The following is a 16,915-nucleotide window of genomic DNA, read 5'->3' on the forward strand; positions in this document are numbered from 1 at the left end:
TTCCAAAAGCAGACAGTGTGGTCTGTTGCTTCCGAATCACTTGTGGGGTTTCCTTTTAATTTTTTCATTTAAAGTAAATGCTGTTAGTTAAAAGGGTAGACAGGTCAGAAATAGATAGATAGATAGATAGATAGATAGATAGATAGATAGATAGATAGATAGATAGATAGATGATTCTGCATGTAAGGGAATGGCATATACTTAACTATCATGCAGACAGCATGTTTTGAAAATGGAGAGTGAGGATTAGGGGAGACACCAGACACTTTTATGAAGTGAAATAAGACATAAGAGTTAAATCCACTCAAAATATGTCTCATTCTGAGTTCAAATGCCTAAAAAATGCCTCATTAATCTCAAGTATCTATCAAAATAACAGAAGTACAGCTGTCAAAAATTATGCTACTGCCATATAATTTTGACAGACATGAAATACCCAGTTTACTCCACTATCACACAGATTGCTAGACAGCTACACTACAAATGTCAGACGACATAAAAATGATGCTTATTGACTAGATTATTCGCATACAGAAGTGGAGGCAGGCAGGAGAGGAGAATGAGTGTACAGAATTACATAGAATGAGTGTAGAGCATTACATAGAATGAGTGTACAGCATTACATAGAATGAGTATACAGAATTACATAGAATGAGTGTACAGAATTACATAGAATGAGTGTAGAGCATTACATAGAATGAGTGTAGGGCATTACATAGAATGAGTGTACAGCATTACATAGAATGAGTGTACAGAATTACATAGAATGAGTGTAGAGCATTACATAGAATGAGTGTACAGAATTACATAGAATAAGTGAGTGTAGAGCATTACATAGAATGAGTGCAGAGCATTACATAGAATGAGTATACAGCATTACATGGAATGAGTGTACAGCATTACATAGAATGAGTGTAGAGCATTACATAGAATGAGTATACAGAATTACATAGAATGAGTGTACAGAATTACTTAGAATGAGTGTAGAGCATTACATAGAATGAGTGTAGAGCATTACATAGAATGAGTGTACAGCATTACATAGAATGAGTGTAGAGCATTACATAGAATGAGTGTACAGAATTACATAGAATGAGTGTAGAGCATTACATAGAATGAGTATACAGCATTACATGGAATGAGTGTACAGAATTACATAGAATGAGTGTAGAGCATTACATAGAATGAGTGTACAGCATTACATAGAATGAGTATACAGAATTACATAGAATGAGTGCACAGAATTACATAGAATGAGTGTAGAGCATTACATAGAATGAGTGTACAGCATTACATAGAATGAGTATACAGAATTACATAGAATGAGTGTACAGAATTACATAGAATGAGTGGAGAGCACTACATAGAATGAGTGTACAGCATTACATAGAATGAGTATAGAGAATTACATAGAATGAGTGTACAGAATTACATAGAATGAGTGTAGAGCATTACATAAAATGAGTGTAGAGCATTACATAGAATGAGTGTACAGCATTACATAGAATGAGTGTAGAGCATTACATAGAATGAGTGTACAGAATTACATAGAATGCGTGTACAGCATTACATAGAATGAGTGTACAGAATTACATAGCATGAGTGAGTGTAGAGCATTACATAGAATGAGTGTAGAGCATTACATAGAATGAGTATACAGCATTACATGGAATGAGTGTACAGCATTACATAGAATGAGTGTAGAGCATTACATAGAATGAGTGTACAGAATTACATAGAATGAGTGTACAGCATTACATAGAATGAGTGTACAGAATTACATAGAATGAGTGAGTGTAGAGCATTACATAGAATGAGTGTAGAGCATTACATAGAATGAGTGTACAGCATTACATAGAATGAGTGTAGAGCATTACATAGGATGAGTGTACAGAATTACATAGAATGAGTGTACAGCATTACATAGAATGAGTGTACAGAATTACATGGAATGAGTGAGTGTAGAGCATTACATAGAATGAGTGTAGAGCATTACATAGAATGAGTATACAGCATTACATGGAATGAGTGTACAGCATTACATAGAATGAGTGTAGAGCATTACATAGAATGAGTGTACAGAATTACATAGAATGAGTGTACAGCATTACATAGAATGAGTGTACAGAATTACATAGAATGAGTGAGTGTAGAGCATTACATAGAATGAGTGTAGAGCATTACATAGAATGAGTATACAGCATTACATGGAATGGGTGTACAGCATTACATAGAATGAGTGTACAGCATTACATAGCTATAATATGTAAAAGAAGGAATACTATAAAAAACAGTTGCAGAAGAAATGTTTGTGGCAGAGTTGTAAACTGTTTATGATGGAAAATATAATGAATGCATAATGTGCTTGGATAAAAACATGACAAAATATAGTGAATGCACAACATGCTTGGATAAAAATGTGACCTCTCTACTCGCAACCCCAGAACATGGTCATGGCTATTATCATGGTAATTTCTGCACTACAAGCATAATCACATCTTTTGCTGTTCATGTAGTCATGCTATAACAGAAAATATGTTATATTTTGTGTGTGTGTGTGTGTGTGTGTGCGCGCGCAGAGGTACTAAATAAAGAACTGGAAAAGGGCAAAAAAAAAAAAAAAAACAAAGTCAGGGAAAATGAACAATAATGCACGCAATTTTTCCATAAGATTGTAGATACTAAGACATGCATGACAATTATATAAATCAGCTGAAAAAAGGCAGAGCACCTCTTACTCCATAAGTGCAATGTCAGTGTCCTCATATAAGCATCACATCCTAAGCTCAGTATCACTGTTACAGCTTATGCCGCTGAAGTGAGTAAGAAAAATATTGTGTTGTTAAGGATGTATGTTCATCATCTTGATCATAGCTGCTGTAGTCATATCTGTATGGGTTATATCCTGTATAGGATTTAACAGCCAGCCAGCTTTGGAAGGGCACCTTCCACATGCCAAAAGATCAGTCAGCTGTCACTGATCTAAATGAAAAGTACGGTTTGGGTGCCAAAACCCTTCCAAAATTCCCTGTCATTGAAGAGTACACTCCTCTGAGGCTTTCAAAGATCAACAGCCGGCTTGTGATCTTCCTTTGTTTAAAGTTATGTTCCCTTTGATGAATAATCCTTCCATTTTATAAAATTGTTTGTGTAATAATTCTTTTCTGCTCAAAGTTATTTTAAAATTACGAGTTTGTGTTTTAACAGACTGTCAGGAGACTGCATTGTAATTAAATGAGAGCACACTTTTTTCTGTCAGTTTAAAAGTTGTTTAAAGTAATTGAAAAGTATAATTTACTTTTGGGTCTGTCAAAGTGTTTTCAATTGCTTTATACTGCGTTTTTAAGTGAAAAAGTGACTTTTAAGTTTTATTGGCTTTTGCTGCTTGTTTTCTGTGGGAAAGAGGACCATGGAACAAACTGTTGGTCCCAGGGGTGGTCCTTATTCCAGTCACAGAAAGAAATAGTTAAGCAAACAGCCTTTGCCACCAAAGCAGGCTAGCAATTTGCCTCAGCCGCAGGAGGGTGACTGTGCTGTTACAATTTGTTGTACCACAGACCACTCATGTTTTACCTCAGATCCCTATGGTTTAGCACCTACAGCTACTATGGACTGGGGGTTAGCAATGTCCTCTATGGCTGTTGGTGTCCACTCAGTGGGCAACAGAGAGCCATGTTAGTCATTCCTGGGAGTGGGAACAAAGAAGGTTTCCTTGTTTTCTCAGAATGTTGTGCCCATCCCTGGGGAAGCTGCTGCTGCTGCTATTAAAAACTCCTTTGGCACCACTTTTCCTGACAAGAAAGAATCAGAAAACTGAACATGCATCTGCTCCTCTTCAAATTTCCTTAGAGAGGAGTAGTTTATTGGGTCTGGCTCAAGGTTTAATTTAGGCTAGTGATCCATCCTTCTTATAAGGTAGTTTCTGGTATAAGAAAGAAGGATACCAGTTTTCCTGAAGTATTCAAGATTCCGAATCTTGATAGGAAGAAGAAAGGACAGATGCTTTATGATTCAGACTAAGAAAATAACTCAATTTCTGATTCACCCTGTTGGTGTTTCTGTTTCACAGAGACTATTATCAGAATACTGCAGTGTTTTCAGTGAGAGAACACTGTCAGTTCCTCAGAAAAATACTATGAGCTCTTACAGATGGAATTGTCAGAATCTTCCCCAACTCTTCCAGTTCTGTCAGCTTTGGAAGATGTATATGTTACTGCCTTTGATTTTTCTGTCAACCAGCTGCCCATAAAAAGGCAGATAGGATGTATAAAGTTCCTTTTTTAAATTTTTATGCATTCTTCCCAAAACTGACATAGACCCTATAGCTTTAGTTAATCATACTGCTGCTAAACATTTAGTTAATTCCAATCCTACTCCTTCTGATAAGGAAAGGATAAATATGGGGATAGAAGTGTATACTTCTGCAACTTTTTTCAGAATTTTAAACTGTCAGGTCATGTGTTGTTCTAATTAATCATGAAAGTATGAGGAATGTTTTGTCTTCATGTTCTTCTTGCGAGGAAAAATGTGCTTTAAATCATTTACACACCTACTATACAAGTCATTACTCATTACTTACAGTGTGTGTATGACTCAGTTGATACTGCCTTTAGGGCTATGGCCACTGGAACGGTTTTGAGGAGGTTGTACTCTCAGAACCTCTCAGATGATGTTAAAAAATAGATTTTATGTTTGGATGGAGATTTATTACTGCAGAGTTGATCAAAAAGTGTGGTAAAAGGGGGTAAGATGATACAGGTAATTTCTAAGATTTTTCAGCCTTCCTTTTCTAAATTTCCTAAGGGATTCTCTAACCCCTTATCCAACTTTGGCAAATAAATACATAGCTAACTAACTAAATAATAAATAAATAAATAAAGTCTCAACAAAATGCAAGTAAAAAGGTATTTAAGATGGCGGAGTGGTGCAGTGGTAGCGTTGTCGCCTCACAGCAAGAGGTTCTCCGGTTCGATTCTCAGCTGGGGTGCCTTCTGTGCAGAGTCTGCATGTCCTCCCTGCATTTGTGTGGGTTTCCTACAGGTGCTCTGGTTTCCTTCCATGTTACAAAAACATGCATCTGGAGTGTTTCTCCCCAGACCTCTCCTGAAAATTGGCTTTGTTCCAAGTTGGACTTTCCTAGTTAAATGTTAAATAAATAAAATAAGAATAATTCTGGAACTTCCCAAAACCAAGGATGGTTCAGCAAGTCAGAATGACTTCTTAAGGGACCTTGTCCCCACTCCTACCCTGGCAGTCCCATTTCCCTTCTAGAAAGTCAGAATATTTACTTTTCTGTTTGGCAACAGATAGTTTTGGACAGATGAGTTCTGAAGATAATTCATCAAGGTTACAAATGTCAGTGGAAGGAAATTCCTCCTTTCCAGGGGGTAATCCCTCATCCACCAGATCAGACAATTTTATTTCCACCTGTCCTTCATACATGCGGTTCCTGGGTGTGAAACAACTAGTTCCTTCTTCCCAGGTGGAGTAAGGATTTTTATTCAAGAATGTTTTTAGTGACAAAGGACAAAATGTTGGGAGACCAGTTCTTGCTCTTTCTTTCCAAAACCTGTTTGTGACAGTGCCAAAATTCAAAATGATGTCACTTCACAACCTGATACTTCTTCTTTCTCATTCCAGTTTCCTGGTAACACTAGATTTACAAACATGCTTATCATCACATTCCTATTCATCTAGATTGCAGATATTTTCTAAGAATTTGTGTGTCTGGATCACATTATCAGTTCTTTGCCTTACCCTTTGGACCATCCACTGCATCTAAAGTGTTCACAAAGTATCTAGCTCCAGTTATAGCTTATTGTAGGCTACATGGTATTCACATTTTTATATTTAGATGACCTGCTTAACCTTTCAGAATATTTCTCAAAGTGCCACAAATTTTTCTCTTGGGTAGAGATCTCTTACAGAAACTGGAATTCCAAGAAAACATTCAAAAATCTGTTTTGACTCCTTCACACAGGGCTGTGTCAGTTAGAAAACTTGGTTCAAAGAGCTTTTCTTCCACAGGAAGAAAATAAATCTATATTTACATTTGTTTCTAAGGTTTTCCCCTCAGAGGGAAGACCTCAGGATTTTGGGTCTCATGGCATCTACGTTTCTCATGGTACTTCTAGCAAGATTCCACAAGAGAAAGATACAATCATATCTGAAGTCTCTCTGGTCTCAGCATCAACATCCTTTGTCTTATCAAATACCACTGCTAGGGTTTGTAAGAACTGAATTCATTTGCAAATTTCTCCAAATCCAGGTCACACCTTCTCTCTCCCTGTTCCAAAGCAATTAGTCACCACAGATGGCTCAAACTTTGCTTGGGAGCAGTTTGAAGAGGGATAAAAGTGCACGGTGTATGGGGCAAGAAGGACAAATGCAAGCACATAAATATAAAAGAGATGCTTGTCCTGATGAACCCAGCCATCTCTCTGAATTATCTTTGGTCCCCAGGACTTATTCAAGTTTTTACAGACAACAGCATAGTCATGTAATACATAAACAAGCAAGGAGGAACCAGGCTGTACTCCCTCCCTTTGTTTACTAGCCATGTTAGTTTGGGATATAGCTTCACAGCACAGTTTCATTCTACAGACATCCTATATTCCGTAAGAGCAAGATTATATGGCAGAGAAGGTGAGCAGGACAAGGGCAGACCCTCAAGAATGGAAGCAAGACCAGGGGTCTTGAAAGATTTGATCCATCTGTGGGGAATTCCTCAAGTAGGCCTATTTGTCTCTTGTCTGAACAATCAGCTGGCATGATTCTAATCCAGGCTCCATGTAAGAAGTCCTTTTCCTTGAACAGAAATGTCCCTGTATGCTTTTTCACCCTTTCCACTGATATCCTGGATACTTCTGAATATTCAGAAGGAATCCTCCAAGATCACTGTGGTGTTTCCCTTCGGACTCAGGCAACTGTGGTTATCTTTTTATTTGGAAATAGCTGGGGCAATTATCACAAGCTTTCTTGATGACTGGATTTGATTACACAAGAATTGGGCTGTTTGAAACACACTGACCCCAATCGACTTCAACTGATTGCCTGGACTTTAGGGTTTTAATTCCATTTAAGCACCTGTTCACTGAGGATGTGCATCAGGTACTAATGAAGACAAGAAAGCCTGCTACTAGAAAATCATGTACTAGCAAAAAGAAAAAGTTTTCTAGTTGGTGCCAACAACATTACCAGCACCCATTCAGAGGTAGTTGTTCATAGGTTCATAGGTTCATACTAGGCTATCTGCCCGAGGGCATTTATAAGCCTAGCCCATAGTTTTGTGGCTTACGCCACCCCTTTTGTATGGGGAACTATACCCATTATTTTGCTGTGCCTCTGTCTAGCAGTGACACTGAGGTAATCCCTGGAGTATATCTGTGATCTCCCATCCATTGCTCAAGATTTCTCTTGAACAAGGCCAGCGAGGTGCTCTGCCTCACATATACCGGGATTTTGTTCCACAGCATAGGGAGTCTTTGGGTGATGAATCTATCCCTCCAGCACGTCCTATTAATAGCCGTGTCGAGGTTTAAGTCTCCCGTCCTTGTGGCTCTGATGGATCTAGATTTTTTGAGGTGAAGCATATTCATCAAATCTGGGTTAGACATGGCCTTGTATGTCAGACAAAGGTCACCTCTGAGCAAGCGGTAAGCGACTGAATATAGCTGGAGTTCTTTCAGTCAGGCAGCATAGGACAGATTTTTGAGACCCTTTATCCTTTTGGTGAGGAACTTTTGTGGCCTCTCCAGCTGCTGCAAGTGTCGGGTCAGATACATTCCGAATGGGGCATTGTACTCAATCATTGGTCTGATGAGTGATGAGTATAGGGAGACTATGACCTCCCTTGATCTAGATGTGAATCCCTTCATGATAAGGTGGGCAATGTAGAAGGTCTTCCTAACTACTTTAGCTACATGGGTGTCAAATGACAGGCTACTGTCAACCTGGGTCCCCAGGTCCCTGATAACTTCTTCTGTGCTCAGAGGATTACCACCTATATGGTAGCTAGGGGTAACCTTGTTTTTCCCGAAGGGTATGATTATGCATTTTTTGGCATTTAACTTTAGGCCATGGCTCTGGCACCAGTCATCCGTTTCTGTGAGACCCTTCTGAAGGATATCTGTGTCAGATGTGTTTTCGACTATGGCGCCCAGTTTGCAGTCATCTGCAAACTTTGTCAGCCATAACCCTCCTGTGTTTGCTTGTACTTCGGAAAAGTAGATGCCAAACAAGAGTGGGCCCAGGACTGAGCCCTGTGGGACACCACTTGTGACAGGCTTTGAGTCTGACATGGCGCCAGCAACTCTGACCCTGTGGGTTCTGTCACTCAGCCAGTTTGCAACCCATCTTGTGATGTATGGGTTAACATTTAAACTGATGAGTTTTTCAATGATACCCGAGTGGGGTATTGTGTCGAAGGCCTTCGCCAGATCGAGGTAGGCTGTATGGACTGCCTTTCCCTCATCAATGGCTTTGGTGACTGTTTCGAAAAAGTCAACCAAGTTTAAAAGGCATGATCTGCCTTTGACAAAGCCAAACTGGGTTGGATCCAAAGTCTGCAAATTCCCTATGTCTTTATTTATGAGGTCCATTATGATCCTCTCCATAGCTTTGCAGATAAGGCTTGTCAAGCTAATGGGCCGGTAATTTCCAGGGTCTGTGGAGGCACCGCCCTTATGAAGTGGGACCACAGTCGCAGTGCGCCACTCCCTGGGTACGTATCCAGAGGTGAGACTATGATTAAACAGCTGTCCTAGCTGTGGGTTTAATTCCTCATTGAGTTCGTGGAGCACACAGCCTGGGACACCATCAGGTCCTATGGATGCTGTGTTTTTTGCTTTGGAGAGAGCAGTTCTCACTTGGGCGTTTGAGATGTTTGGGGGGCTGCAACCATTTGGTATAGATATCTCTCCTTTTGGGGGAGGGAGAAGTTTGCACTGAACCTGTCAGCCAGTATGTTGGCAATGTCTGTAGGATCAGTAATCTTCACATCATTTTGAACTAGTTCTGAGCATATCTGGGAGTTTCCTCCCAGGTTTCTAACATAGCTAAAGAAGGCCTTATGATTGTCTTTTGAGTCTTTAGCTATTATTCTCTCAAAATTTGCTTTGGATGATTTTATGAGAGCTGTTAGCTTTTTACTTATAGTGATCAAAGGTGTCTTACCTTTTAAGGATTTTGCTCTATCTTGTAGTAGCTTCCTCCTTTTGTTGTAGAGTTTGTTTATGGCTGGGGTCCACCAGACTGGATGCTTGCCCTTGGTACAAAGAGTCTTTGTTTTGCTTGGGATTGCCTTATCCATGCAGTCCTGCAGGTGCTGGTAGAAGGCATTTGTAAGTGATTCAGCGGCTTGAGTACTGTTTTCCGCCCGGCTCGGGGGCCTTAAAGGAGACCACACTAGTCTTTAGAAGTGTGAAGTCGGCTTTCGAGAAGTTTTTTACGGTGGTCTTTTTTATTTCAGGTGGGGGTGGGATGAGGACCTCCAGCAAGATTAGTTTGTGATCTGATCTCACCAGTAAGGGGTATACTTCCGGTGTTGAACATTGTGCTCCCATGTTCATGATGATGAGATCAAGTATGTTTTCTCCTCTTGTGGGGATGGTGACTAGTTGTTCCATGGCATTTGAGTTTATGAATTCCAGGAACTTTTGGGCTAGGGTGTTTGGACTTGAGTAGTGTTCCCAGTCTATATTAGGGTAATTGAAGTCACCTAGTATGATGGTGTTTGGAGATACATTTATCCCCTCCAGTGTTTTCAGGAAAGCCATGTGAGGTTCCTGAGTTTGTGAGGGTAGCCTGTAACATGCTACAATTTGCAGAGCAGTCTTGCCTATGGTTAATTGCACCTGGATGGTCTCCGATGCATCGTGCGTTGCCACCAGTCTTGAGGTGTGGGTGTCCTTGATGAATATGGATACCCCCCCTCCTTTCTTGGTATTGTCCGGATTTTGGGGCCGGAACGCATGGTATGAGGTAAAACCTGTTAGTGCTGGGGTGCTCTCAGGAGCCTTGAACCAGGTTTCTGTCACAGCACAGACATTGATGTTCTCCATACTGAGAAGGGCCTCGAGTGCGTGCATTTTGAGATTTAGACTTCTGGCATTGAGCAGCATTACCCTTAGTTTTTTTCCTTTTTTGTGTTCTAGGGTGGTAGGTTTAGAATTTGAGCCTTGCCTAAAAAAGGCACTATGGGGGTGGCAAGAGCCTTTGCCAATATCCGAAATCCCAGGGGTGACAGGTGCAAGCCGTCCCTTGCGAAGCAGCGTGGCTTGTCCAGCATGTCATCCCAGGCAGACAGACATTGGATCCCCTTTGAATGACACCAGAGTTTAAGCCAATTGTTAAAGCTGATCATCTTATCTCTGTATTGTGGCATCATTCTTGGTGAAGGTAGGATACTGCTCAAGGTCAGGGTCATACCTGCCTGGGCTACATAATCAGAGAGCTCCTCAATGTCTCTTTTCATGTAGTCCAGTTCTCTGGCTTTACAATATATGTGTGAGTCATTGTATTATGGCCTTTCTTACTCCTCCATCAAGGTTCATTTCTTGGCCATTTCCACATGTTTACCCATGGTTCCTCCTTTTTAAATGCATTTGCATGTCAAAATGTTTTTGAAAGGGTTTTTCCATAAAAGGCCTCCAAGGAAATCTATGGCCCCTCCTTGAAACCTTAATTTTGTGTTAGGAAAGCTAACACTTGCTCCATTTGAATAAGCTAACCAGGCTGACTTGAGGCTCTTAACATGGAAAGTAGTATTACTTTTTGCTCTAACCTGTGAAAGAAGGTGTCTGAATCACTAGCTCATATGGTGAGTCAACCCTATCTCATTTTCCATAGAGATGGTGTTTCTTTGAAAACAAATCTTTTTTTTACGCATAAAGTGGTATCTGAGTTTACTTTAATTCAAACAATCCCTCTCCCCATTTTATTTCCTGAAGCTAAAAATGAGGGAGCAAGGATACCCCATACCTTAGATGTTCACAGACGACTCAGGTACTATCTTGACAGACCTAAATCTTTTAGATCTTCAGATCAATTGTTAATTTCTTGTGAAGTTAAGAAGAAACCTTTGTCAAAATGGACCATTTCCAAACAATTGTCTCAGGCTATTACCTTTTATTATACTCACCACAGCAAAACTCTTCGAGGCAGGGACAAGCTGACTCAACCAGGGCCTTGGTTTCATCTATGTTTTGTTGGAAAGGTTTGTATTCCAGAAGTATTCTAAAAGCTGAAACTTGATCCTCTGTTCATACTTTTACAAAGCACTCTATGTTTGACTCCCTCTCTAGGTCTAGATCAGGTTTTGTTGTGACCATTCTACAGGGGAGCCTGGACTGTTCCCCCGTCCACCTATTAACCTATTAGTTATTTTATACTATTGTAATCTATCCATACAGCTAAGGCTACAGCAGCAGTGACCAAGAGTACAGCTGTGTTAGTAAACTTACCATAACAGTAGATGTTCAAATCACCACTACTGCAGTAGCTGCTCCTTCCACCCCTCTTGTTTATTGGTGTGCTATTTATGCCAAGGTGTGGGCATTTATTTTTGTTATTCCTAGCAATGTCCTTTCAGGGTTCAGCCTCCCACTTTCTGTTCGTATGAAAGCGCTGAAGGGCTTGGCACCCAAACCTGTCCTTTTATCAGCTCAGCTTGTGCTGACTAATGATCTAGACAGGTGGGATGTGCCCTAAAGCTTTGAAAGATGGGCAGCCATTATATCCTATGCAGTATATAAACCCATATAAGCTATAAGCTAAGGCTACTGCTGCAGTGATCATTCAAACATCCATTGTTATGTTAAGTTTACTTAAGCAACAGTAATATGTCTATTCAAGGAAGTAAAGATGCAGCTCAATGGGGTAGTTTGTGTTTATTTGTAATGTCGACAAAGGCAAACATACATAATTTAATGTGTACTTGTATGTGTGTTTATAGAAAGTAATTTTGATGGTTTGCAAACATTGTCCTATAGCATATTACATATATCTTATAGAAATATGCCAAAAGCATTGTCAGTCATACTGCAGGATAAGCATGTCTTTTGCATTATAGGTTCATAGGTGTATACTAGGCTAATGACCACTAGGGTCCTTATAAGCCTAGCCATGCAACCCAAATGTGACTCACAAATTTGATTAATATAGGGGTGGTTTACTGACTGCTTCTGTCCAACACTGACATAAGTGCCAGACCTGGGGTGAATTTCCAATTACACATCCGTTGGACCAAGTTGCACTTAAATAGGGTTAGAAAAGAATTCTACTTTGCATAGATCAGGAGCCAGTTCCAGAGAATGGGAATTTCCTGAGAAACGTGTTTGTTTATCCAACATGTCCTATTCATGTTGCAAGCAAAGTTTAGGCCTTTTGTCCTAGTAGTTCTGATGCTGTTTGTTTTGCGGATGTGCAAAAGGCTAATCAAAACAGGATCCCAGGATGTCTTGTATCCCAAGCAAAGATCACCGTTCAGTATCTGTATGATACAGAGTAAAGAGACAGACTATGAGGGAATCAGCATAGAACATTTTATTTATTCCCTGTGCTCTTTCTGTAAGAAACCTTTGTGGATGTTCAAGTCAGTATGTGTCTGGTCAGGTACATACCAAAGGGGGCATTATACTCTATGATGCGTCTGACAAGGGCTGACTACAATGGTATGATAACTTCACTGGACCTACATGCCATGCCCTTAATTATAAGTTGAGTAACCTAGAAGGATTTTCTTTCTACCTTGCACACATATCGGTCAAAGACTAGGTTATTAGCTACATGAGTTCTCAAATCCCTGATTAGTGAGTCAACTTCTAGGGGTGCTTTATTGATAAAATAGTTATATGGGATGGTCAGCTTCCCAAAAGGTACTATAATGCATTTCTTGGCTTTGAGATTTAAGCCATGGCTTTGGTACCAAGAGTGTATCTGTGTTAGACATTCCGTAAAGGGTGTTATTATCTAGAAATTCAATGACTGCTCCCAGTTTGCAATCATATGCAAGTTTGGAGAGCCAGAGGCTTTTGACATTGGTCTTGACCTTCAAGAAGTAGATGTCAAAGATGAGCCAGATCAGCACATGTCCCTGAGGGACTCCACTGGTGACCGGCCTCCTTATGGAGGTGGCTTCACTGATTCTAACCTCTTAGGTCCTATATGTGAACCAGCTAGCTATTCAGCATGTTATAAAGGGTTTTTGCCTAGTTCTGTAAGTTTGTTGATAATGCTGGAATAGGATGTTGCATTAAATGCTTTAGACAAATTTGCCTAGGCAGCATGTATTGCTTTCCCCTCATCTATTGCTTTGTGATCTTTTCTAAGAAGTCCACCAGGTTCAGTAAGCAAGATCTTCCTTTGACAATGTCAAATTTGGATGGATCCAGTGTCTGGAGGTCTCCTATGTCTTTGTTGGTAATTTCCATGGTGCGTTTTTCCATGGCCTTGTAAATAAGGCCAGTCAGACTAATAGGTTTATATTTTTTAGGATTTGCTGACAATCCCACTTATGAAGGGGGATACAATTGCAGTCATCCATTCTCATGGCACAAAGCCTGTTTTAACTCTGTAGTTAAATAATGACTCCTAGGGTCCTGATTATTCATATTTTAGACTGTTCAGGAGGCATCCCAAGATGTTATCAGGGCCCACTGAAGCTGTGTTTATGGCTTTCATGAGGGCAGCCAGTACAGTCCATAGTTATAGTTGGAGGAGTTATGTTTGATGTATTTCTTGGGGTATATGATTGGGGAGATGGGGTCAAATATGTAACTGCATTTGTGCACTAGCAGGTTTATTATATTACAAGGCTCACTGAATGTGGAACCATTAACCAGCAGTTCAGCACATTGCTGTCTATTGCCTTTGAGGTTCCTGAGAGACTAGCTTAACCTTAAGATTGGCCTTGTTTGACCTAATTAGACCTCTTAGTTGCCTGTTTAGTTTGATGAAGGAGATTTTTTTTTATCTTTATGGGAATTAACTTTCTTGAATTTTGCCTTTTTCTTTTGTTGCATATCCTTTTTAATTTGGAATGGTACCAGGGTGGTTTGTTTTTGAGGCTAGTTATGGACTTACATCAGGTAGGTACAGCAGCCTATATGCAGGGGCTGTATTAGTTGTGCAGAGTTTCTAAAAGGAATTCAATGCAGGCTGCTGTGTTCATGTGGTTTGGAGGGGGAATGAATTTTGGCAAATCATCATTTAATGAAAGGTAGCTTGCCTTGGAAAAGTTCCTAATAGTTACTGGTTTTACTGGGGTGACAGAACTGATTTTGATTTAGAAGGAGACAGTTTATGATTGGACTTACCAGGGAGGATGAGATATTGTGGTGGTGGTGGTGGGGTGTGTGCAGCATTCTCCCATATTCTTGAGTATGAGGTCCAGTATGTTGGATACTCTCGTGGGCATTTTCGCATTCTGGTCAAGGGTGTTTGCATTTACAAAGTCCAGGAATTCTAATGCCTGTAGATTTGAGGCTGTGTAGGATTCCCAGTCTATAGAGGGGTAATTAAAGTCTCCCATGAGTAGCATGTTAGGTTTGATGTTAAGTGCCTCCAGTATTGGGAGATGGAGGGTGACCTACAGTTGGTTAGGATATGGTACAGGATTTTGTCTATGGTGATCTACATGGGGAGGAACTCCAGCAAGTCATCCTCTTTGACCAACCTAGAGGTATGCTTGTTATTGGTGTATACCAAGACACCTCCACCTTTAGGCATTGTTTGTGCAATTACTGGTCTAAATGTATGGAAGGCTCTGAAACCTTGCACTTCCGGGCTACTCTTTGCCACTTATACCATGTTTAGATAGTTGCACAAATGTCTATATTTTCAAGTGTGAGAAGAACTTGGAGTGAGTGTAGTTTTTTACGTAGGCTCCTGGCATTGAACAATAACAGGCTAACAGCCCAGTCGGACACTACCCGTTAAACAAACAAATGTAAACACCTTGCGATTCAGTTGAGTTCATTTTGCTGTGTCAGTGGGCTTGCCAGTTTGGCATTGCCTAATAAAAGGTATTATTGGGGCGAATAAAGTTTTAGACAGTATTCAAAAACCTAGAGAGTATGGAGCAATGCCATCAGTCAACCATGTCCTCCCAAGCTGACAAATATTGTATCCCATCAGAATGATAGCAGAAAGACAGCCACATGATAAAATCAATCATATTGTGGCCTCATCCTCAGTAACGGTAACGTACTGCTCAATGACAGGCTGATACCAGCCTCAGACACATAGTCTGAGTGCTCTATAATCTCTCTCTCTCTTCATATAGATTAGGGAGGTACATCTCAGGTCATTTACACCTACATGGACTATGATGGAATCATACTAGTTAACTGTGGTGTGGCGTAATGACTTATGTCGTTGCATGATTTGGCAGATCCTGGCTCCAGATAAGCAACTAATCATCATCTTCGTCTTGTTCAGCTTAGTCAGAGAGACATTAGAATATCTTACAATGGATTCCTCTGTAACAAGAGTCCTGGGAAGCATGTTTGCTTGCCTTAGAGGCTTAGTATTTGGGGCTCCATTAAGTGTGACTGTACATGTGGTGTTAGATGTTCTTTTTCTGCGTGCCTCTGGGCTTGCTGAGGCATAGCTTTGACAATGGGTGGTCAAGGCAATAGTTGTTGTTTAGGAAGTTTGCTTTTAAGAACCTTAGCATATGTTAGTCTATGTGTGTGCTGTGTGCTATGCAAGGTGGATGTTGTGCAAGTGGTTTTGTCAACCTGATGTATGTTTTTGTGAAGAGTCTATCCTCCAGCATCATTGCATAAGTACACCTCTCGCTTACTGTGTCTGTTTCTTTAAAGATTATACAGTTGTTGAAAAGCACAAGACAATTGCAACATTGTCTCAAAATGCCCATATTCACTGAGATGGCTACAGAGAAGTTAGGAAATTGCATCTCCATACTGTCCCTTCCTTTGATTAGTTAGTTACAAGGAGGTGGTGCATTGGGGTTAGAAGGCTATTAAGGGTACTTTGTTGGTGCAGACTAATGTTGTTGTGGTCTTTCGGCTTTTCCCAGTTAGGGGTCGCCACAGTGGAATTCCGGTCCGCTAATGATTGGCAGTAGATTTTCATGAATGCCAACGTGCCAGCTCGACGTTCAACCTTCAACGAAGGCACGCCCATTTACGCATGTCTTTCAAATGCCCACCTAACCACGGGGAGGACATGTAGACTCCACACAGAAGGCACTCCCCGCACTCCAGCCGAGAATTGAACAGGAGAACCTCTTGCTGTGAGGCAACAATGCTAGGGTGCTTTATATTGTGACAGATAATGATAAAAGTACTAAATTCTACTAACTTTAATGTTTATACAATACTTAATTCTACTAAATCTATAGGTATTTGCATTCAACACCCAACTAGCTGCTCTAAGTTTGTTGGCACACAAGGTATTTGCTCCATATTTAAGCTTTACAGGGTACAGTTTTACGGACAGTTCTATAGGGAAGATTTGCTGTCTAGGCTAGAGCTATAGTAAACAATCAGTGGGAACAGTAATTAAATAGCTTATACAAAAGACAATAGCAATGAAAAATAGAAGCTGGGATTGCAGAAATGAGATTACCATAAGCGGCGGAGGCCAGAGGCACAGCCTTACATAACCACAACTAGAAAAGGGTGGCAAGGTTGGAAAATTCAAGCAGGCTAGCTACAGAAGGATCCAACCAAATAAAGCCAATATTAGAGCAGTTTCAAAAACTATAACTTAATCTCTCAGTGGGGGTGGGGCAGACACAAAGAACACGAGAACAGAAAGGCACTGGAATGCAACTTCTCTGAGCTGCAGGTTAGAATTTCAACTTAATGTCTCAGTGGGAGAAGGGGCAGACACTAAGAATAGGGATAAAGAAAGGCAATAGAATACAATTTAAGCAGGTAAATGATAA

General features: G+C 40.4%; 1 protein-coding gene across 2 annotated transcripts in view; it reads right to left on the reverse strand.

Annotated features, from left to right (window-relative positions):
* The window catches only part of ERBB4 (erb-b2 receptor tyrosine kinase 4), a 4,056,904-nt gene that overhangs the window by 175,050 nt on the left and 3,864,939 nt on the right, over nt 1-16,915 (reverse strand). The gene's annotated exons all lie outside the window — the stretch shown is intronic.

The sequence above is a fragment of the Protopterus annectens genome, chromosome 6.part1 (genome assembly GCF_019279795.1).
Source record: "Protopterus annectens isolate FY-2018-M chromosome 6.part1, PAN1.0, whole genome shotgun sequence".
Lineage (NCBI taxonomy): Eukaryota > Metazoa > Chordata > Ceratodontiformes > Protopteridae > Protopterus > Protopterus annectens.